Source organism: Heterodontus francisci, chromosome 9 (assembly GCF_036365525.1).
Source record: "Heterodontus francisci isolate sHetFra1 chromosome 9, sHetFra1.hap1, whole genome shotgun sequence".
Taxonomy (NCBI): Eukaryota; Metazoa; Chordata; class Chondrichthyes; order Heterodontiformes; family Heterodontidae; genus Heterodontus; species Heterodontus francisci.
In genome coordinates, this window is record NC_090379.1 from 39,179,021 (window position 1) to 39,188,401 (window position 9,381).

Below are 9,381 nucleotides of genomic sequence, written 5' to 3' on the forward strand. Positions count from 1 at the left end.
TGCAAGGCCCCAAGCATTCCTTTCAGGTGAAGCAGCAACTTATTTGTACTTTCAATTTAGTATACTGTACTCGCTGCTCACAATGTGGTCGCCTCTACATTAGGGAACCCAAACACAGATTGGGTGACCACCTTGCGGAACACCTCCGCTCAGTCCGAAAGCATAACCCAGAGCTGGTTGCTGGCCATTTCAATTCACCGCCCTGCTCCCATGCCCACATTTCTCTCCTTGGCCTGCTGCAGTGTTCGAGTGAACAAGCGCTCATTTTCTGATTAGGCAATCTACAGCCTTCTGGACTGAACATTGAGTTCAATAATTTCAGAGCATAACTGGCCTCTTTATTTTTTTTTATCATGTACCTGCCTTAAACTTGGTTTTTCATGTTTGTGCTTTTGGACAGAGCTGGTCATTATTCTGTTATTAACACACACTGCGCGAATGCTTTGTCTTTTACCACACCATTAGCACACTCCCTTTGCCTCCCATGACCTCATTGTCAGTTAATCCCAACGCCCCCCCCCCCCTCCCACACAACTGCTTTACTTAAAATCTATCACATTTTTAACCTTTGCCAGTTCTGATAAAGTCACAGACCTGAAATGTTAACTCTGTTTCTCTCTCCACAGTTGCTGTCAGGCCTGCTAAGTATTTCCAGCACTTTGTTTTTATTTCAGATTTCCAGTATCTGCAGTATTTTACATTTATTATGATGCTGAATGTAGGTTTTGTAGGGAAAAAATACAATACCATATATATTGCAAATATTAACTTGAGAAAAATTGATCCATTTAGAAATACTTGCCAGGTACAATTATTACAGGGATGATAGGACAACAAAAGACAACTTACACTTTAAATCCACTGACATCGTAAAAAGAGGAAATTGATTCAGATGCAGTAAAGAATATTAGGATTTAATTCAAATAAGAGGAATTGTAAAACTTAACTCAGGAACTCTTAAGTTTTAACCACTAGTTTTTGTTTTAAGAAGTCTCAAATGTCTTAACCTTTTTATAGCTGAACTATTAGATTTCTCAAATTTAAACATAGAATTCATACCTCTGCCATAAGGTGTGAAAGCAGTCAAGACAAGCATGTAGGTATTTACTAAAATTTGAGTCTGTTAAATAAAATTTGTGCAGCAGCCACTAACACATCAAAATAAGATTCCAGAAACTTCTGTGATGACGTACATGCAGAATGTAGTAATGTACCTAAGATTCATGGAGATTCACTTTGACCTTTATCTACTTTCTCTTCCACCGTTTTCTTTTCCTAAAATGTTGTGATTTAGGCAAAGGTGCAATTTTATAAGCACCAGTTGCCTTCTGGTACTTGTCTAAAGGCCATATTACATCAGTCTATATCAGGTTCAGCTGACTCATGAGCAACCCTAATGCTGATTGGCCAAGTTCCTCCACAGCGAGGAGAATCAGTAAAGCTTCAATTATTCAGTATTTCTGGATTGATTCACAATATTTGCATAGCAGCTTTTGCATTTTTGGCTTTAGAAACAGCAATAACTTGTACTCCTCGGGTCACAATCCAAGGGTTGACCACATCTTTTGTGGAGAATGAACTCTGGCATTGAATTGACTTTCTACAGCCTACTGATATTACTGAATGTGTTTTCTTCTGTAGACTATCACATTAGCTGCCAAGCAAAATCAAGTCTCAATCTTGGAGAATGAGATTACTTTTACTGAATGTCTGTCTGTCTGTTTAATTATTGTGGCACAATAAGCATGGATTACTGAAGTTTTGCAGGTCTGGCACTGGAGTGTTCTTTTAGAAGATGTGAATGCGTTGGTTGATTTGGGCAGTGTAAAAAGATTACACTATTTATCGATTATATTTTGTCATGCATAGAATAAAACCTACATGCATTTATCTAGTGCCTTTAACAAAACATCTATGCTTTTGAAGGAGCATAATTGGACACAAAAAACCATGCATAAATGGCAATGTCAGAGGAATGCAGAATTTATGGATGAAGGTGGTTATAGAGATATGGTGGCACATGGTCTTGAAAAGATTTAAGCACAAAGATTATGATTTTAAATTGGAGGCATCTGGGGGACTAGGTAGGTCAAAAAGCACAAGGATCGCAGTGAACCAGGAAAGGGTTCAGGCAGCAGAATTTTGGATGAAATAAAGTTTACGAAGGGTAGAGGATGGGAAACTGAATAGGACAGTGCCCACAAACTGGAGTCCACAGCTCACTGGGGGTCCGGAGAGACTTTCCAGGGGATCTGCGAGAAAGCAAATAAGTGGGAGCGGAGTATGTGGCTGGAGGTAGGCTTGGTGTGAGCTAGGAGGGAAGTGCAGTGGCTGGAGGTGGAGCGGTGTGCGGTGCAGAATGGGCGGGCTGGCTGTCTCACCTAAGAGAGCTGAGAGCAGTGTGAGGTTTGCCATGTAGACCTGCAGTTACAAAGACTGATGGTGGGTCCCAGATGACTTCTTGAAGATGACTAAGGGAGTTTCTTTTAAATCTAAGTAGACACACCCATCTCACTGATAGCTAAGTAAAATCCTATTCTCAAAATATTAAAACAATACATGGAGCAATTTCATAAGGAGTATTATATAGTATAACTTAGATGGGATGGGGATGGTCCATGAGTACTAATTCATTTAAAAATGGGTCCTTCAACTAAAAAAATTTGAGAACCACTGTTATAGCATTGTAATTTACGTGTGGGGGGGTGGGGGGGGGTGCTGTGATTATGAAACCCTTTGAAAAGGAGGCCAACCAATAAAGTGCATGAACCACTGGAATAGATGATTATAGGAACAGGAGTAGGCCATTTAGCTCTCGAGCCTTTCAGGAATGAAATTAGGAAACACTTCTTCATGCAAAGGGTGTTAAAAGCCGAACTCTCCCCAAAGGATAATTGATCAGAGATCAATTGCTAATTTTAAAACTGAGTGATAGATTTTTGTTGGCAAAAGGTATTCAGGGATATGGAACAAAGGCAGGCATATGGAGTCCGGTCACAGATCAGCCATGATCTCAATGAATGGCGGAACAGGCTTGGGAGCTAAAATAAAAACAAGAAATGCTGAAAATACTCAGCAGGTCTGGTAGCATCTGTGGAGAGAGAAGCAGAGTTAAGATTTCAGGTCACTGACCCTTCATCAGAACTGGCAAATGTTAGAAATGTAATAGATTTTAAGCTACTGGCTTCAGTTGCAGACAAGTTAGTATTCAAGCACACACAACCACAAGAAAACTTGTTTTGGAATCTTGCTCTTTTTTGATTGGGAAAAATTTGGCTTCCCACTTCCAATTTCTCTCGTTTGTGGGTAAATTCCAGAACGGTAGCCCCCAAATTTCTGTTATGACATGGTAAGAAAGGGGTCCAGGGTTTCCTGTCAGCCTTCACCTGGTCTTACCGTAACAGGGTTTAATTTTAAACACACCGTTTTCTTTAGCTTTCCCTTAGTGAATCTTTGTTCACTAACTTCCAATTATAAGGCAAAGAAACTAGCCAAACAGGTTTTCTTAGCTTTAAAGAAAAAGAGTTTAATAAAGTTCAACCTTAATTTAGTTAACACCTACAGATACGGGACGTGCCCACGCTAGCATGCATACGCGATATAAAGGCCGGCTTGGGTCTGCAAACGAAATGTGACCCGGCCACAGTCCTTTCATTTTTTCCCGTACCCGATCTGACCCATCAGTTAACCTAGCTTCTGTTTTTCACTTAGTTTTTTTTAAGCTTGTGCAGATCAGCAACAAACTAAACAACCTTTCAGGTCCAAAAAGTACATTAACATTGGAGCCACATACTGGAGGTGGTGATAGTGTGTCCAAGCTGAGCCAGAATGCCCGACCTGACCCAAACCCGACAGATGACGTCGGTTCCCGTTGGGTTAGGGTCGGGTAGCCATGTTCTAACACGAAACACACATGTAGATAGAGATGAAAAGGGAAGAAATAAAGTGGAAAAGTTTGAGACAATATCTGAAGATGGTTTTGGTTACTGTTCTTTGAGCTCACTGTAGAGTCCTTGATTGTAGGTAGGTCTTGCTTTTCGTTGGGGCCTAGTAATCTTCATACCAACAGACAGTGCTTGTGGAGACAAAAGGACCATTCCCTGACACATTCAACGCACAATGGATTTTGATCACCAGATATTGAAGGTGTAAGGGAGAGCATTCCAGAGACTGCCAAGGTGATACAATCCACAAAAGCCAGGACTGGTTAAATCAGCTGGTCACATGACTAACTGGCTGGTCCAGGGTTTTTTTGAACTAGCTGGAGTTTTTGAACTCAAAGACTGTTTGCTCCTGGAGCAAGAAGACCTCTTCTGTCTGCTCCCATCTCTCACAAGCCTCTGGACCCACTGAGGACACATGAACCGTGAGAGAGAAACGTCTCCTACATCAAATGAGGTTTAAGATAAATATGGGCCCCAACGAAAAGCAAGACCTACCTACAATCAAGGACTCTACAGCGAGCTCGAAGAACAATAACCAAAACCATCTTCGGATATTGCCTCAACTTTTCCACTTTATTTCTTCTCTTTTCTGCCTCTGTCTGCATGTATGTATCGCATAAGTATGCTAGCGTAGGCGCTAACCAAATTAGAGTTTAAGTTCAATAAAGTTCAACTTTTTTCTTTAAACCCAAGTGTTCCAGAGAACATCAACACAAGCTCGAGGAGTAGCACCTGATCTTTCGATCAGGCACTCTACAGGCTTACAGACTGAACATTGAGTTCAATAACTTAAGAACATGACTGGCCTTTTTAAAATATTTAATTTTTTAACCATGCGCCTGCTTTTCATGTCAGCTGCTCATTAGTCTGTTATTAACACTCTCTCTGGACTAATACTTTGTCTTTCACCACAAGCATTAACCCACTCTTTGCCTTTGTCCCAGAACAGCTTTGTTATTTAATCTCTCCTGCCCTCTGCCTCACCAAACATTCCCCTTTGTTCTCTCCCCCACCTCCCTCCCCTTCACTTGTTTAAAACCTAGTTCTTTTCTAACCTTTGCTAGTTCTGAAGAAAGGTCACAGACCTGAAATGTTATCTTTGCTTCTCTCTCCACAAAATGCTGCCAGACCTGCTGAGTATTTCCAGCAAATTTTGTTTTTGTGTAATTTGATCCTACCTGCTGTAGAGTAATTCAGTGTTCTCTGCAATGTGATTCGATCCAGTCATTCAGACAGGCAAGCAGGTTTCAAAGCTCACAGTGCTATAACTGAACAGTCTAAGGAAGGTGGAAGTCATGTGAGAACAGTGATGTTAGAATTCACAAAGTGTAGTAAATACTTTGTGAAGATCCTCTTATCCAATATCCTGCAATTGTAATTTTATTTCTTATCTGGTAAACTGCCTTCTTTGGAGTTTTATTTTCCCTGCTTCAGGAAATAAATAAACCAATGGGTATGTGTGGGGACATGCAGTTTAAGAGGACTAATTTGGACAGTTCTTTCAAAGTGCTGGTAGAGATGATGGGCCAAAAAAGCTCCGACTGTGCTTTCAGATTGTATGATTCAGCACACATGTAGTCCTGTGCTGCAACTTCACCAGGTTAGCACCTTATTTGCAAGTACACCTGGTGCTGCTCCAGGCATGCTGTTCCATACTTATTACATGAGGGTTGTTCTCCCCCAAAAAAGACAGCCACTAACCCCTAGAGAATGCACAAATGTAGATCTGAGGCCTTGCTTCGTAGATAGCAAGAACCAGGCCCATTTTTTATAAAGGGCTTGGTAAGCAGTACAACACACCAGTAAACAAATGTGCATTACTGCAACTCTGGCCTGCAGCATGAATACTATGCACATCTCCAACTGGTGGTAGCTTTAGCAGCAGCTGCCTACCTCCAGGCTTGGCAAGGCACCAGAAGTTCAGAAACAACTTGCTTTGGCAGGCCCAGGAATGGCAACAATGCTTCGGCAAGCAGGCACACCTCATCTTTTTTTTAATTTCCAAACTATACTTTATTCATAAAAATCTGTGAAAAATACATTGCCAAACAGTTTCAGACAGCACCAAGTCAAAAATACAAACAGTGCAAAGGCAGTCCGTTAGCTTCATTACAATTATGATCTCCCTCACAACCCTTCCATTTCATTTGTTATGCCATATACATTTTTACATCTTACAGCAAATGAAAATTTTCCAATACAGTTCGAGGGGTTTCCCATGGATCCAGCCCCTCAGTTCAGCTTGGTGGGGGAACCTTACACTGTGGTCTTTCCCCATTGAGCCTTTGCTGCGGCTGCCCCAAGCTTTAGTGCGTCCCTCAGCACGTAGTCCTGGACCTTGGAATGTGCCAGTCTGCAACATTCGGTGGTGGACAACTCTTTGCGCTGGAAGACCAGCAAGTTTCAGGCAGACCAAAGGGAGTCTTTCACCGAATTGATAGTCCTCCAGCAGCAGTTGATGTTTATCTCGGTGTACGTCCCTGGGAACAGCCCGTAGAGCACAGACTCCTGTGTTAGAGCTGCTTGGGATGAACTGCGACAAAAACCACTGCATCTCTTTCCACACCTGCTTTGCAAAGACACATTCCAGGAGGAGGTGGGCAACTGTCTCTTCCCCACCACAGCCACCGCGGGGGCATTGCGCGGAGGGGGCGAGACTTCGGGCGTGCAGGAAGGATCTGACGGGGAGGGCCCTTCTCACCACCAGCCAAGCTACATCTTGGTGCTTGTTTGAAAGTTCTGGTGATGAGGCATTCCGCCAAATTACTTTGGCGGTCTGCTCGGGGAACCATCCGACAGAATCCCCCGTCTCCTTTTCCCGTAGGGCCTTGAGGACATTCCGTGCAGACCACTGCCTGATGGACCGGTGGTCAAAGGTGTTTTCCCGCAGAAACTGCTCCACGAAGGATAGGTGGTACGGCACGGTCCAACTGCATGGAGCGTTCCGCGACAGCGTGACCAGACCCATCCTTCGCAACACTGGGGACAGATAGAACCTCAGCATGTAGTGACACTTGGAGTTTGCATACTGGAGGGCACACCTCTAGTCGTCTCTTCTTGTAGCCTGAGGTGGGGCCTGTTGAAGCAAGTTGTTCCCAAGGCTGGAGGTAGTCAGCTGCTGCTGATCAGACCACTTAAGTAGTTCCTGGTTCTTGCTGTCTACCAAGCAAAGCAGGGCAATATAGGCTAAGGAACCAATGTGCTTTAGCTGACAGGCCCCACTTCAGGTTTCTTCCCCAGTTGGCACTCAAGGTTGGGCACGTTCCCAGGTACAACCAATCAAGTGCACATGCGCAAAAGGACCAATGCATTTTTCAAGTAATCACTTTGCATTCATAGTGCCTTTCATGAGCTCAGGATGACAAAGTGTCATATCCAATGAAGCACTCGGATTGTATCAAACAGCTATGGAAAAGTCAAATAAAATTGGACAGACCACACCCAAAGGCATACCCAACCCAGTTGGCCCTGCAAAGTCCTCCATACGGACAACTGGGGACTTATGCCAAAATTGCGAGAGCTATCCCACAGACAAGTCGAACAGCAGCCTAACAGTTATGCTCAGAATCATACCTTACAATGTCCCAGACGCATCCATTACCATCCCTGGGTATATCCCATCCCACCAGGACAGACCAACCCAAGGTGGCAGCAGTGGTATACAGTCGTGAAGGAGTTGCTCTGGGAGTCCTCAACATTGACTTTGACCCCCATTAAGTTTCATGGCGTCAGGTCAAATATGGGGAAGGAAACCTACTACTCTCCCTCAAAGGCTGAATCAGTACTCTGCCACATTGGAAGAGGCACAGGGTACAGAATGTACTCTAGGCAGGGAACTTCACTATCCACCATCAAGAGTGTCTTGGTTGCATCACTACTGATCTCGCTATCCTAGTTCTAAAAGACATATCTGTCAGACTGGGATTGCAGCAGGTGGTCAGAGAACAAGCGAGGCAAAAGCCTACTTGATCTTGTCCTCACCAATCTAACAGTTGCAGCTGTATCCCTATCCTGAATGATAGCAGAGCCCAGCACATCAGTGCAAAAGAAAAGGCTGAAGTATTTGCAACCATCTTCAACTGGAAGTGCCAAGTGAATGAACCATCTCGGCTCCCTCCTGAGGTCCCCAGCATCACAGATGGCAGTCTTCAGCCAATTCGATTCAGTCCATGTGAAGGCTATGGGCCCTGATAACATCCTAACTGTAGCGCCGAACACTTGTGCTCCAGAGCAAGTTATGCCCTTAGTCAAACTGTTCCAGTACAGCTACAACACTGGCATCTATCAGACAACATGGAAAATTGCCCAGGTATGTCCTGTCCACAAAAAGCAGGACAAATCCAATTTGGCCAATTACCTCCCCATTAATCTACTCTCAGATTATTAGCAAAGTGATGGAATGTATCGTCAACACTACTATCAAGCGACACTTATTTACCAATAACCTGCTCACTGATGCTCAGTTGAGTTCTGCCACGGCCACAGGGCCTTGTTCCAGCCTTGGTCCAAACACGGACAAATGAATTCCAGAGGTCAGATGAGAGTGACTGCTTTGACGTCATGGCAGCATTCAACGGGGTGTGTCAAGGAACCCTAGTTAATTTGAAGTCACTGGGAATTGGGGGAAAAAGCTCTCCACTCGCTTAAGTCATACCTAGTACAAAGGAAGATGGTTGGCCTTCAACAACCACAATCAGCTCAGCCCCAGAACATTGCTGCAGGAGTTCTTCAGGGCATTGTCCTAGGCCCAACAATGTTTCAGCTGCTTTGACAGTGGCTTTCCCTCAATCATAAGGTTAGAAGTGAAAAATAAACGAGGTTGGCTGTTGCCTAATTGGAAAGAAAGGAAGGTTAGAAGTGGGGATGCTCGATGATTTCACAGCATTCAGTCCCATTCGTAACTCCTCAGATAATGAAGGAGCCCATGCCCGCCTACAGCAAGACTTGGACAACATTCAGGCTTGGACTGATAATTAGCATGTAACATTCACACCAGGGATGTGCCAGGCGATGACCATCTCCAACAAGAAAGCACACCATCTCCCTTTGACATTCAATTAAATTACAATTGCTGATTCCTTAATCAACATTCTAGGGGTTACCATTGACCAGAAACATAATTGGACCAGCCACATAAATACTGTGGCTACAAGAGCAGGTCAGAGGCTAGGAATTCTGCAGCAGCAACTTATTTCGTGACTCCACAAAGCCTGTTGACCATCTACAAGGCACAAGTCAGGAGTGTGATGGAATACTCTCCACTTGCCTGGAAGAGTGCAGCTCCAACAACGCTCAAGAAGCTCGACACCATCCAGAACAAAGCAGCCTGCTTGATCGGCACCCCATCTACCACCTTAAACATTTATTCCCTCCACCACCAGCACACAGTGGCAGCACTGTGTACCACTTACAGGATGCACTGCAGCAACACACCAAG